This window comes from Papaver somniferum, unplaced genomic scaffold (assembly GCF_003573695.1).
Source record: "Papaver somniferum cultivar HN1 unplaced genomic scaffold, ASM357369v1 unplaced-scaffold_118, whole genome shotgun sequence".
NCBI classification, from domain to species: domain Eukaryota; kingdom Viridiplantae; phylum Streptophyta; class Magnoliopsida; order Ranunculales; family Papaveraceae; genus Papaver; species Papaver somniferum.
Genome location: NW_020620825.1, coordinates 14,392,572 through 14,408,785, shown reverse-complemented (window position 1 = coordinate 14,408,785; position 16,214 = coordinate 14,392,572).

The window sequence follows — 16,214 nt, the reverse complement described above, 5'->3', positions numbered from 1 at the left end:
GACCACTGTAAGTCTGGAAATTCGTAAGAACGATGAATCTTTAGCAGTTTCCGGGCTAGATTCCATGGGAATGTTAACGGAAACCCTAAACGCACACAAATTCGTCAACTTCGAGATAGATATTGGCTCCGAGATCGAAACCTGGCCAGGATCGGACCACTATAAGTCTGGAAATTCGTAAGAATGATGAATCTTTATTAATTTCCGGCAAAGATTCCATGGGAATATTCTCAGAAATTCTAAACGCACACGAATTCGTCAACTTCGAGATAAATACTGGCTCCAAGATCGAAACCTGGCCAGGATCGGACCACTATAAGTCTGGAAATTCATAAGAACGATAAATATTTAGCAGTTTCCGGCCAAGATTCCATGGGAATATTCTCAGAAACCCTAACGCACACGAATTCGTCAACTTCGAGATAGATACTAGATCGGAGATCGAAACCTGGCCAGGATCGGACCACTATAAGTCCGGAAATTCGTAAGAACGATGAATCTTAAGCAATTTCCGGCCAAGATTCCATGGGAATATTCTCAGAAATTCTAAACGCACAGAATTCGTCAACTTCGAGATAGATACTGGCTCCGAGATCGAAACCTTGCCAGGATCGGACCACTATAAGTCTGGAAATTCGTAAGAACGATGAATCGTTAACAGTTTTTGTCCAAGATTCCATGGGAATATTTTCAGAAACCCTAAACGCACACGAATTTGTCAACTTCGAGATAGATACTGGCTCCGAGATCGAAATCCGGCCAAGATCGGACAACTATAAGTCTAGATATTCGTAAGAACGATGAATCTTTAGCAGTTTCCGGGATAGATTCCATGGGAATATTCTCAGAAACCCTAACCGCACACGAATTCGTCAACTTCGAGATAGATATTGGCTCTGAGATCGAAACCTGGCCAGGATCGGACCACTATAAGTTTGGAAATTCGTAAGAACGATGATTCTTTAGCAGTTTTCGGGCTAGATTCCATGGGAATGTTCACGGAAACCCTAAACGCACATGAATTCGTTAACTTCGAGACAGATACTGGCTCCGAGATCGAAAACTGTGCAGGATCGGACCACTATAAGTCTGGAAATTCGTAAGAACGATGAATCTTTAGCAGTTTCCGGCCAAGATTCCATGGGATATTCTCAGAAACCCTAAACGCACATGAATTCGTCAACTTCGAGATAGATACTGGCTCCTAGATCGAAACCTGGCCAGGATCGGCCCACTATAAGTCTGGAAATTATTCAGAACGATGAACCTTTAGCAGTTTCCGGCAAAGATTCCATGGGAATATTCTTAGATACCTAAACGCACACGAATTCGTCAACTTCGAGATAGATACTGGCTCCGAGATGGAAACCTGGCCAGGATCGGACCACTATAGTCTGGAAATTCATAAGAACGATGAATCTTTAGCAGTTTCCGGCCAAGATTCCATGGGAATATTCTCAGAAACCCTAAACGCACACGAATTCGTCAACTTCGAGATAGATACTTGCTCCGAGATCGAAATCTGGCCAGGATCGGACCACTATAAGTCTGGAAATTCGTAAGAATGATGAATCTTTAGCAGTTTACATGATAGATTCCATGGGAATATTATCAAAAACCCTAAACGCACACAAATTTGTCAACTTCGAGATAGATACTGGCTCCGAGATCAAAACCTGGCCAGGATCGGACCACTGTAAGTCTGGAAATTCGTAAGAACGATGAATCTTTAGCAGTTTCCGGGCTAGATTCCATGGGAATGTTCACGGAAACCCTAAACGCACACGAATTCGTTAACTTCGAGCCAGATACTGGCTCCGATATCGAAACCTGGCCAGGATCGGACCACTATAAGTCTGGAAATTCGTAAGAACGATGAATCTTTAGCAGTTTCTGTCCAAGATTCCATGGGAATATTCTCAGAAACCCTAAACGCATACGAATTCGTCAACTTCGAGATAGATACTGGTTCCGAGATCGAAATCTGGCCAGGATCGGACCACTTTAAGTTTGGAAATTCGTCAAAACGATGTATCTTTAGCAGTTTCCGGGATAGATTCCATGGGAATATTCTCAGAAACCCTAAACGCACACGAATTCGTCAACTTCGAGATAGATACTGGCTCCGAGATCGAAACCTGGCCAAGATCGGACAACTATAAGTCTAGAAATTCGTAAGAACGATGAATCTTTAGCAGTTTCCGGGCTAGATTCCATGGGAATATTCTCAGAAACCCTAAACGCACACGAATTTGTCAACTTCGAGATAGATACTGGCTCTGAGATCGAAACCTGGCCAGGATCGGACCAATGTATGTCTGGAAATTCGTAAGAACGATGAATCTTTAGCAGTTTCCGGGCTAGATTCCATGGGAATATTCTCAGAAACCCTAAGCGCACACGAATTCGTCAACTTCGAGATAGATACTGGCTCCGAGATCGAAACCTGGCTAGGATCAGACCACTATAAGTCTGGAAATTCGTAAGAACGATGAATCTTTAGCAGTTTCCGGCCAAGATTCCATGGGAATATTCTCGGAAACCCTAAACGCACACAAATTCGTCAACTTCGAGATAGATATTGGCTCCGAGATCGAAACCTGGCCAGGATCGGACCACTATAAGTCTGGAAATTCGTAAGAACGATGAATCTTTAGCAATTTCCGGCCAAGATTCCATGGGAATATTCTCAGAAATTCTAAACGCACACGAATTCGTCAACTTCGAGATAAATACTGGCTCCGAGATCGAAACCTGGCCAGGATCGGACCACTATAAGTCAGGAAATTCATAAGATGGATAAATATTTAGTAGTTTCCGGCCAAGATTCCATGGGAATATTCTCAGAAACCCTAACGCACACAAATTCGTCAACTTCGAGATAGATACTAGCTCGGAGATCGAAACCTGGCCAGGATCGGACCACTATAAGTCCGGAAATTCGTAAGAACGATGAATCTTAAGCAATTTCCGGCCAAGCTTCCATGGGAATATTCTCAGAAATTCTAAACGCACCGAATTCGTCAACTTCGAGATAGATACTGGCTCCGAGATCGAAACCTTGCCAGGATCGGACCACTATAAGTCTGGAAATTCGTAAGAACGATGAATCGTTAACAGTTTTTGTCCAAGATTCCATGGGAATATTCTCAGAAACCCTAAACGCACACGAATTTGTCAACTTCGAGATAGATACTGGCTCCGAGATCGAAACCTGGCCAGGATCAGACCACTATAAGTCTGGAAATTCGTAAGAATGATGAATCTTTAGCAGTTTCCGCCCAAGATTCCATGTGAATATTCTCAGAAACCCTAAGCGCACACGAATTCGTCAACTTCGAGATAGATACTGGCTCCGAGAACGAAACCTGGCTAGGATCAGACCACTATAAGTCTGGAAATTCGTAAGAACGATGAATCTTTAGCAGTTTCCGGCCAAGATTCCATGGGAATATTCTCAGAAACCCTAAACGCACACAAATTCGTCAACTTCGAGATAGATATTGGCTCCGAGATCGAAACCTGGCCAGGATCGGACCACTATAAGTCTGGAAATTCGTAAGAACGATGAATCTTTAGCGATTTCCGGCCAAGATTCCATGGGAATATTCTCAGAAATTCTAAACGCACACGAATTCGTCAACTTAGAGAAAGATATTGGCTCCAAGATCGAAACCTGCCCAGGATCGGACCACTATAAGTCTGGAAATTCATAAGAACGATGAATCTTTAGCAGTTTCCGGCCAAGATTCCATGGGAATATTCTCAGAAACCCTTATCGCAGATGAATTCGTCAACTTCGAGATATATACTGTCTCCGAGATCGAAACCTGTGCAGGATCGAACCATTATAAGTCTGGAAATTCCTAAGAACGATGAATCTTTAGCAGTTTCCGGCCAAGATTCCATGGGAATATTCTCAGAAACCCTAACGCACACAAATTCGTCAACTTCGAGATAGATACTAGCTCGGAGATCGAAACCTGGCCAGGATCGGACCACTATAAGTCCGGAAATTCGTAAGAACGATGAATCTTAAGCAATTTCCGGCCAAGATTCCATGGGAATATTCTCAGAAATTCTAAACGCACAGAATTCGTCAACTTCGAGATAGATACTGGCTCCGAGATCGAAACCTTGCCAGGATCGGACCACTATAAGTCTGGAAATTCGTAAGAACGATGAATCGTTAACAGTTTTTGTCCAAGATTCCATGGGAATATTCTCAGAAACCCTAAACGCACACGAATTTGTCAACTTCGAGATAGATACTGGCTCCGAGATCGAAATCCGGCCAAGATCGGACAACTATAAGTCTAGATATTCGTAAGAACGATGAATCTTTAGCAGTTTCCGGGATAGATTCCATGGGAATATTCTCAGAAACCCTAACCGCACACGAATTCGTCAACTTCGAGATAGATATTGGCTCCGAGATCGAAACCTGGCCAGGATCGGACCACTATAAGTTTGGAAATTCGTAAGAACGATGATTCTTTAGCAGTTTTCGGGCTAGATTCCATGGGAATGTTCACGGAAACCCTAAACGCACATGAATTCGTTAACTTCGAGACAGATACTGGCTCCGAGATCGAAAACTGTGCAGGATCGGACCACTATAAGTCTGGAAATTCGTAAGAACGATGAATCTTTAGCAGTTTCCGGCCAAGATTCCATGGGATATTCTCAGAAACCCTAAACGCACATGAATTCGTCAACTTCGAGATAGATACTGGCTCCTAGATCGAAACCTGGCCAGGATCGGCCCACTATAAGTCTGGAAATTATTCAGAACGATGAACCTTTAGCAGTTTCCGGCAAAGATTCCATGGGAATATTCTTAGATACCTAAACGCACACGAATTCGTCAACTTCGAGATAGATACTGGCTCCGAGATGGAAACCTGGCCAGGATCGGACCACTATAGTCTGGAAATTCATAAGAACGATGAATCTTTAGCAGTTTTCGGCCAAGATTCCATGGGAATATTCTCAGAAACTCTAAACGCACACGAATTCGTCAACTTCGAGATAGATATTGTCTCCGAGATCGAAACCTGGCTAGGATCGGACCACTATAAGTCTGGAAATTCGTAAGAACGATGAATCTTTAGCAGTTTCCAGGCTAGATTCCATGGGAATATTATCAAAAACCCTAAACACACACAAATTCGTCAATTTTGAGATAGATACTGGCTCCGAGATCGAAACCTGGCCAGGATCGGACCACTGTAAGTATGGAAATTCGTAAGAACGATGAATCTTTAGCAGTTTCCGGGCTAGATTCCATGGGAATGTTCACGGAAACCCTTAACGCACACGAATTCGTTAGCTTCGAGCCAGATACTGGCTCCGAGATCGAAACCTGGCCAGGATCGGGCCACTATAAGTCTGGAAATTCGTAAGAACGATGAATCTTTAGCAGTTTCCTGCCAAGATTCTATAGGAATATTCTCAGAAACCCTAAACACACACGATTTAGTCAACTTAGAGATAGATACTGGCTCCGAGATCGAAATCTGGATAGGATCGGACCACTATAAGTTTGGAAATTCGTCAAAACGATGGATCTTTAGCAGTTTCCGGGATAGATTCCATGGGAATAATCTTAGAAACCCTAAACGCACACGAATTCGTCAACTTCGAGATAGATACTGGCTCCGAGATCGATACATGGCCAAGATCAGACAACTATAAGTCTAGAAATTCGTAAGAACGAAGAATCTTTAGCAGTTTCCGGGCTAGATTCCATGGGAATATTCTCTGAAACCCTAAACGCACACGAATTCGTAAACTTCGAGATAGATACTGGCTCCGAGACCGAAACCTGGCCAGGATCGGACCACTGTAAGTCTGGAAATTTGTAAGAACGATGAATCTTTAACATTTTCTGGGCTAGATTCCATGGGAATGTTCACGGAAACCCTAAACGAACACGAATTCGTTAGCTTCGAGCCAGATACTGGCTCCGAGATCGACACCTGGCCAGGATCGGACCACTATAAGTCTGGAAATTCGTAAGAACGATGAATCTTTAGCAATTTCCAGGCTAGATTCCATGGGAATATTCTCAGAAACCCTAAACGCACACAAATTCGTCAACTTCGAGATAGATATTGGCTCCGAGATCGAAACCTGGCCAGGATCAGACCACTGTAAGTCTGGAAATTCGTAAGAACGATGAATCTTTAGCAGTTTCCGGGCTAGATTCCATGGGAATGTTAACGGAAACCCTAAACGCACACAAATTCGTCAACTTCGAGATAGATATTGGCTCCGAGATCGAAACCTGGCCAGGATCGGACCACTATAAGTCTGGAAATTCGTAAGAATGATGAATCTTTATTAATTTCCGGCAAAGATTCCATGGGAATATTCTCAGAAATTCTAAACGCACACGAATTCGTCAACTTCGAGATAAATACTGGCTCCGAGATCGAAACCTGGCCAGGATCGGACCACTATAAGTCTGGAAATTCATAAGAACGATAAATATTTAGCAGTTTCCGGCCAAGATTCCATGGGAATATTCTCAGAAACCCTAACGCACACGAATTCGTCAACTTCGAGATAGATACTAGATCGGAGATCGAAACCTGGCCAGGATCGGACCACTATAAGTCCGGAAATTCGTAAGAACGATGAATCTTAAGCAATTTCCGGCCAAGATTCCATGGGAATATTCTCAGAAATTCTAAACGCACAGAATTCGTCAACTTCGAGATAGATACTGGCTCCGAGATCGAAACCTTGCCAGGATCGGACCACTATAAGTCTGGAAATTCGTAAGAACGATGAATCGTTAACAGTTTTTGTCCAAGATTCCATGGGAATATTCTCAGAAACCCTAAACGCACACGAATTTGTCAACTTCGAGATAGATACTGGCTCCGAGATCGAAATCCGGCCAAGATCGGACAACTATAAGTCTAGATATTCGTAAGAACGATGAATCTTTAGCAGTTTCCGGGATAGATTCCATGTGAATATTCTCAGAAACCCTAACCGCACACGAATTCGTCAACTTCGAGATAGATATTGGCTCCGAGATCGAAACCTGGCCAGGATCGGACCACTATAAGTTTGGAAATTCGTAAGAACGATGATTCTTTAGCAGTTTTCGGGCTAGATTTCATGGGAATGTTCACGGAAACCCTAAACGCACATGAATTCGTTAACTTCGAGACAGATACTGGCTCCGAGATCGAAAACTGTGCAGGATCGGACCACTATAAGTCTGGAAATTCGTAAGAACGATGAATCTTTAGCAGTTTCCGGCCAAGATTCCATGGGATATTCTCAGAAACCCTAAACGCACATGAATTCGTCAACTTCGAGATAGATACTGGCTCCTAGATCGAAACCTGGCCAGGATCGGCCCACTATAAGTCTGGAAATTATTCAGAACGATGAACCTTTAGCAGTTTCCGGCAAAGATTCCATGGGAATATTCTTAGATACCTAAACGCACACGAATTCGTCAACTTCGAGATAGATACTGGATCCGAGATGGAAACCTGGCCAGGATCGGACCACTATAGTCTGGAAATTCATAAGAACGATGAATCTTTAGCAGTTTCCGGCCAAGATTCCATGGGAATATTCTCAGAAACCCTAAACGCACACGAATTCGTCAACTTCGAGATAGATATTGTCTCCGAGATCGAAACCTGGCTAGGATCGGACCACTATAAGTCTGGAAATTCGTAAGAACGATGAATCTTTAGCAGTTTCCAGGCTAGATTCCATGGGAATATTATCAAAAACCCTAAACACACACAAATTCGTCAATTTCGAGATAGATACTGGCTCCGAGATCGAAACCTGGCCAGGATCGGACCACTGTAAGTATGGAAATTCGTAAGAACGATGAATCTTTAGCAGTTTCCGGGCTAGATTCCATGGGAATGTTCACGGAAACCCTTAACGCACACGAATTCGTTAGCTTCGAGCCAGATACTGGCTCCGAGATCGAAACCTGGCCAGGATCGGGCCACTATATGTCTGGAAATTCGTAAGAACGATGAATCTTTAGCAGTTTCCTGCCAAGATTCTATAGGAATATTCTCAGAAACCCTAAACACACACGATTTAGTCAACTTAGAGATAGATACTGGCTCCGAGATCGAAATCTGGATAGGATCGGACCACTATAAGTTTGGAAATTCGTCAAAACGATGGATCTTTAGCAGTTTCCGGGATAGATTCCATGGGAATAATCTTAGAAACCCTAAACGCACACGAATTCGTCAACTTCGAGATAGATACTGGCTCCGAGATCGATACATGGCCAAGATCAGACAACTATAAGTCTAGAAATTCGTAAGAACGAAGAATCTTTAGCAGTTTCCGGGCTAGATTCCATGGGAATATTCTCTGAAACCCTAAACGCACACGAATTCGTAAACTTCGAGATAGATACTGGCTCCGAGACCGAAACCTGGCCAGGATCGGACCACTGTAAGTCTGGAAATTTGTAAGAACGATGAATCTTTAACATTTTCTGGGCTAGATTCCATGGGAATGTTCACGGAAACCCTAAACGAACACGAATTCGTTAGCTTCGAGCCAGATACTGGCTCCGAGATCGACACCTGGCCAGGATCGGACCACTATAAGTCTGGAAATTCGTAAGAACGATGAATCTTTAGCAATTTCCAGGCTAGATTCCATGGGAATATTCTCAGAAACCCTAAACGCACACAAATTCGTCAACTTCGAGATAGATATTGGCTCCGAGATCGAAACCTGGCCAGGATCAGACCACTGTAAGTCTGGAAATTCGTAAGAACGATGAATCTTTAGCAGTTTCCGGGCTAGATTCCATGGGAATGTTAACGGAAACCCTAAACGCACACAAATTCGTCAACTTCGAGATAGATATTGGCTCCGAGATCGAAACCTGGCCAGGATCGGACCACTATAAGTCTGGAAATTCGTAAGAATGATGAATCTTTATTAATTTCCGGCAAAGATTCCATGGGAATATTCTCAGAAATTCTAAACGCACACGAATTCGTCAACTTCGAGATAAATACTGGCTCCGAGATCGAAACCTGGCCAGGATCGGACCACTATAAGTCTGGAAATTCATAAGAACGATAAATATTTAGCAGTTTCCGGCCAAGATTCCATGGGAATATTCTCAGAAACCCTAACGCACACGAATTCGTCAACTTCGAGATAGATACTAGATCGGAGATCGAAACCTGGCCAGGATCGGACCACTATAAGTCCGGAAATTCGTAAGAACGATGAATCTTAAGCAATTTCCGGCCAAGATTCCATGGGAATATTCTCAGAAATTCTAAACGCACAGAATTCGTCAACTTCGAGATAGATACTGGCTCCGAGATCGAAACCTTGCCAGGATCGGACCACTATAAGTCTGGAAATTCGTAAGAACGATGAATCGTTAACAGTTTTTGTCCAAGATTCCATGGGAATATTTTCAGAAACCCTAAACGCACACGAATTTGTCAACTTCGAGATAGATACTGGCTCCGAGATCGAAATCCGGCCAAGATCGGACAACTATAAGTCTAGATATTCGTAAGAACGATGAATCTTTAGCAGTTTCCGGGATAGATTCCATGGGAATATTCTCAGAAACCCTAACCGCACACGAATTCGTCAACTTCGAGATAGATATTGGCTCTGAGATCGAAACCTGGCCAGGATCGGACCACTATAAGTTTGGAAATTCGTAAGAACGATGATTCTTTAGCAGTTTTCGGGCTAGATTCCATGGGAATGTTCACGGAAACCCTAAACGCACATGAATTCGTTAACTTCGAGACAGATACTGGCTCCGAGATCGAAAACTGTGCAGGATCGGACCACTATAAGTCTGGAAATTCGTAAGAACGATGAATCTTTAGCAGTTTCCGGCCAAGATTCCATGGGATATTCTCAGAAACCCTAAACGCACATGAATTCGTCAACTTCGAGATAGATACTGGCTCCTAGATCGAAACCTGGCCAGGATCGGCCCACTATAAGTCTGGAAATTATTCAGAACGATGAACCTTTAGCAGTTTCCGGCAAAGATTCCATGGGAATATTCTTAGATACCTAAACGCACACGAATTCGTCAACTTCGAGATAGATACTGGCTCCGAGATGGAAACCTGGCCAGGATCGGACCACTATAGTCTGGAAATTCATAAGAACGATGAATCTTTAGCAGTTTTCGGCCAAGATTCCATGGGAATATTCTCAGAAACTCTAAACGCACACGAATTCGTCAACTTCGAGATAGATATTGTCTCCGAGATCGAAACCTGGCTAGGATCGGACCACTATAAGTCTGGAAATTCGTAAGAACGATGAATCTTTAGCAGTTTCCAGGCTAGATTCCATGGGAATATTATCAAAAACCCTAAACACACACAAATTCGTCAATTTTGAGATAGATACTGGCTCCGAGATCGAAACCTGGCCAGGATCGGACCACTGTAAGTATGGAAATTCGTAAGAACGATGAATCTTTAGCAGTTTCCGGGCTAGATTCCATGGGAATGTTCACGGAAACCCTTAACGCACACGAATTCGTTAGCTTCGAGCCAGATACTGGCTCCGAGATCGAAACCTGGCCAGGATCGGGCCACTATAAGTCTGGAAATTCGTAAGAACGATGAATCTTTAGCAGTTTCCTGCCAAGATTCTATAGGAATATTCTCAGAAACCCTAAACACACACGATTTAGTCAACTTAGAGATAGATACTGGCTCCGAGATCGAAATCTGGATAGGATCGGACCACTATAAGTTTGGAAATTCGTCAAAACGATGGATCTTTAGCAGTTTCCGGGATAGATTCCATGGGAATAATCTTAGAAACCCTAAACGCACACGAATTCGTCAACTTCGAGATAGATACTGGCTCCGAGATCGATACATGGCCAAGATCGGACAACTATAAGTCTAGAAATTCGTAAGAACGAAGAATCTTTAGCAGTTTCCGGGCTAGATTCCATGGGAATATTCTCTGAAACCCTAAACGCACACGAATTCGTAAACTTCGAGATAGATACTGGCTCCGAGACCGAAACCTGGCCAGGATCGGACCACTGTAAGTCTGGAAATTTGTAAGAACGATGAATCTTTAGCAGTTTCCCGCAAGATTCCATGGGAATATTCTCCGAAACCCTAAGCGCACACGAATTCGTCAACTTCGAGATAGATACTGGCTCCGAGATCGAAATCTGGCCAGGATCGGACCACTGTAAGTCTGGAAATTCGTAAGAACGATGAATCTTTAGCAGTTTCCGGGCTAGATTCCATGGGAAATTTCACGGAAACCCTTAACGCACACGAATTCGTTAGCTTCGAGCCAGATACTGGCTCCGAGATCGAAACCTGGCCAGGATCGGACCACTATAAGTCTGGAAATTCGTAAGAACGATGAATCTTTAGCAGTTTCCTGCCAAGATTCTATAGGAATATTCTCAGAAACCCTAAACGCACACGATTTAGTCAACTTCGAGATAGATACTGGCTCCGGGATCGAAATCTGGCCAGGATCGGACCACTATAAGTTTGGAAATTCGTCAAAACGATGCATCTTTAGCAGTTTCCGGGATAGATTCCATGGGAATATTCTAAGAAACCCTAAACGCACACGAATTCGTCAACTTCGAGATAGATACTGGCTCCGAGATCGATACATGGCCAAGATCGGACAACTATAAGTCTAGAAATTCGTAAGAACGATGAATCTTTAGCAGTTTCCTGGCTAGATTCCATGAGAATATTCTCAGAAACCCTAAACGCACACGAATTCGTCAACTTCCAGATAGATACTGGCTCCGAGACCGAAACCTGGCCAGGATCGGACCACTGTAAGTCTGGAAATTTGTAAGAACGATGAATCTTTAGCAGTTTCCCGCAAGATTCCATGGGAATATTCTCAGAAACCCTAAGCGCACACGAATTCGTCAACTTCGAGATAGATACTGGCTCCGAGATCGAAACCTGGCTAGGATCAGACCACTATAAGTCTGGAAATTCGTAAGAACGATGAATCTTTAGCAGTTTCCGGCCAAGATTACATGGGAATATTCTCAGAAACCATAAACACACACAAATTCGTGAACCTCGATATAGATATTGGCTCCGAGATCGAAACCTGGCCAGGATCGGACCACTATAAGTCTGGAAATTCGTAAGAACGATGAATCTTTAGCAATTTCCGGCCAAGATTCCATGGGAATATTCTCAGAAATTGTAAACGCACACGAATTCGTCAACTTCGAGATAAATAATGGCTCCGAGATCGAAACCTGGCCAGGATCGGACCACTATAAGTCTGGAAATTCATAAGAACGATAAATATTTAGCAGTTTCCGGCCAAGATTCCATGGGAATATTCTCAGAAACCCTAACGCACACAAATTCGTCAACTTCGAGATAGATACTAGCTCCGAGATCGAAACCTGGCCAGGATCGGACCACTATAAGTCCGGAAATTCGTAAGAACGATGAATCTTAAGCAATTTCCGGCCAAGATTCCATGGGAATATTCTCAGAAATTCTAAACGCACACGAATTCGTCAACTTCGAGATAGATACTGGCTCCGAGATCGAAACCTTGCCAGGATCGGACCACTATAAGTCTGGAAATTCGTAAGAACAATGAATCGTTAGCAGTTTCTGTCCAAGATTCCATGGGAATATTCTCAGAAACCCTAAACGCACACGAATTTGTCAACTTCGAGATAGATACTGGCTCCGAGATCGAAACCTGGCCAAGATCGGACAACTATAAGTCTTGAAATTCGTAAGAACGATGAATCTTTAGCAGTTTCCGGGATAGATTCCATGGGGATATTCTCAAAAACCTTAAACGCACACGAATTCGTCAACTTCGAGATAGATACTGGCTCCGAGATCGAAACCTGGCTAGGATCAGACCACTATAAGTCTGGAAATTCGTAAGAACGATGAATCTTTAGCAGTTTCCGGCCAAGATTACATGGGAATATTCTCAGAAACCCTAAACGCACATGAATTCGTCAACTTCGAGATAGATACTGTCTCCGAGATCGAAACCTGGCTAGGATCGGACCACTATAAGTATGGAAATTTGTAAGAACGATGAATCTTTAGCAGTTTCCAGGCTAGATTCCATGGGAATATTATCAAAAACCCTAAACGCACACAAATTCGTCAACTTCGAGATAGATACTGGCTCCGAGATCGAAACCTGGCCAGGATCAGACCACTGTAAGTCTGGAAATTCGTAAGAACGATGAATCTTTAGCAGTTTCCGGGCTAGATTCCATGGGAATGTTCACGGAAACCCTAAACGCACACAAATTCGTCAACTTCGAAATAGGTACTGGCTCCGAGATCGAAACCTGGCCAGGATCGGACCACTATAAGTCTGGAAATTCGTAAGAACGATGAATCTTTAGCAGTTTCCTGCCAAGATTCTAAAGGAATATTCTCAGAAACCCTAAACGCACACGATTTAGTCAACTTCGAGATAGATACTGGCTCCGAGATCGAAATCTGGCCAGGATCGGACCACTATAAGTTTGGAATTTCGTCAAAACGATGTATCTTTAGAAGTTTCCGGGATAGATTCCATGGGAATATTCTAAGAAACCCTAAACGCACACGAATTCGTCAACTTCGAGATAGATACTGGCTCCGAGATCGATACATGGCCAAGATCGGACAACTATAAGTCTAGAAATTCGTAAGAACGATGAATTTTTAGCAGTTTCCGGGCTAGATTCCATGGGAATATTCTCAGAAACCCTAAACGCACACGAATTCGTCAACTTCGAGATAGATACCGGCTCCGAGACCGAAACCTGGCCAGGATCGGACAACTGTAAGTCTAGAAATTCGTAAGAACGATGAATCTTTAGCAGTTTCCCGCAAGATTCCATGGGAATATTCTCAGAAACCCTAAGCGCACACGAATTCGTCAACTTCGAGATAGATACTGGCTCCGAGATCGAATCCTGGCTAGGATCAGACCACTATAAGTCTGGAAATTCGTAAGAACGATGAATCTTTAGCAGTTTCCGGCCAAGATTCCATGGGAATATTCTCAGAAACCATAAACGCACACAAATTCGTCAACTTCGATATAGATATTGACTCCAAGATCGAAACCTGGCCAGGATCGGACCACTATAAGTCTGGAAATTCGTAAGAACGATGAATCTTTAGCAATTTCCGGCCAAGATTCCATGGGAATATTCTCAGAAATTGTAAACGCACACGAATTCGTCAACTTCGAGACAAATACTGGCTCCGAGATCGAAACCTGGCCAGGATCGGACCACTATAAGTCTGGAAATTCATAAGAACGATAAATATTTAGCAGTTTCCGGCCAAGATTCCATGGGAATATTCTCAGAAACCCTAACGCACACAAATTCGTCAACTTCGAGATAGATACTAGCTCCGAGATCGAAACCTGGCCAGGATCGGACCACTATAAGTCCGGAAATTCGTAAGAACGATGAATCTTAAGCAATTTCCGACCAACATTCCATTGGAATATTCTCATAAATTCCAAACGCACACGAATTCGTCAACTTCGAGATAGATACTGGCTCCGAGATCGAAACCTTGTCAGGATCGGACCACCATAAGTCTGGAAATTCGTAAGAACAATGAATCGTTAGCAGTTTCTGTCCAAGATTCCATGGGAATATTCTCAGAAACCCTAAACGCACACGAATTTTTCAACTTCGAGATAGATACTGGCTCCGAGATCAAAACCTGGCCAAGATCGGACAACTATAAGTCTAGAAATTCGTAAAAACGATGAATCTTTAGCAGTTTCCGGGATAGATTCCATGGGAATATTCTCAAAAACCTTAAACGCACACGAATTCGTCAACTTCGAGATAGATACTGGCTCCGGGATCGAAACCTGGCCAGGATCGGACCACTATAAGTTTGTAAATTCGTAAGAACGATGAATCTTTAGCAGTTTCCGGGCTAGATTCCATGGGAATGTTCACGGAAACCCTAAACGCACATGAATTCGTTAACTTCGAGACAGATACTGGCTCCGAGATCGAAACCTATGCAGGATCGGACCACTATAAGTATGGAAATTCGTAAGAACGATGAATCTTTAGCAGTTTCCGGCCAAGATTCCATGGGAATATTCTCAGAAACCCTAAACGCACATGAATTCGTCAACTTCGACATAGATACTGGCTCCGAGATCGAAACCTGGCCAGGATCGGCCCACTATAAGTTTGGAAATTATTCAGAACGATGAATCTTTAGCAGTTTCCGGCAAAGATTCCATGGGAATATTCTTAGAAACCCTAAACGCACACGAATTCGTCAACTTCGAGATAGATACTGGCTCCGAGATGGAAACCTGGCCAGGATCGGACCACTATAGTCTGGAAATTCATAAGAACGATGAATCTTTAGCAGTTTCCGGCCAAGATTCCATGGGAATATTCTCAGAAACCTTAAACGCACACGAATTCGTCAACTTCGAGATAGATACTGTCTCCGAGATCGAAACCTGGCCAGGATCGGACCACTATAAGTATGGAAATTCGTAAGAACGATGAATCTTTAGCAGTTTCCAAGCTAGATTCCATGGGAATATTATCAAAAACCCTAAACGCACACAAATTCGTCAACTTCGAGATAGATACTGGCTCCGAGATCGAAACCTGGCCAGGATCAGACCACTGTAAGTCTGGAAATTCGTAAGAACGATGAATCTTTAGCAGTTTCCGGGCTAGATTCCATGGGAATGTTCACGAAACCCCTAAACGCAAACGAATTCGTTAACTTCGAGCCAGATACTGGCTCCGAGATCGAAACCTGGCCAGGATCGGACCACTATAAGTCTGGAAATTCGTAAGAACGATAAATCTTTAGCAGTTTCCGGTCAAGATTTCATGGGAATATTCTAAGAAACCCTAAACGCACACAAATTCGTCAACTTCGAGATAGATACTGGCTCCGAGATCGAAACCTGGCCAGGATCAGACCACTATAAGTGTGGAAATTCGTAAGAATGATGAATCTTTAGCAATTTCCGTCCAAGATTCCATGAGAATATTCTCAGAAACCCTAAATGCACAAAAATTCGTCAACTTCGAGATAGATACTAGCTCCGAGATCGAAACCTGGCCAGGGTCGGACCAATATAAGTCTGGAAATTCGTAAGAACGATGAATCTTTAGCAGTTTCCTGCCAAGATCGAAATAGATG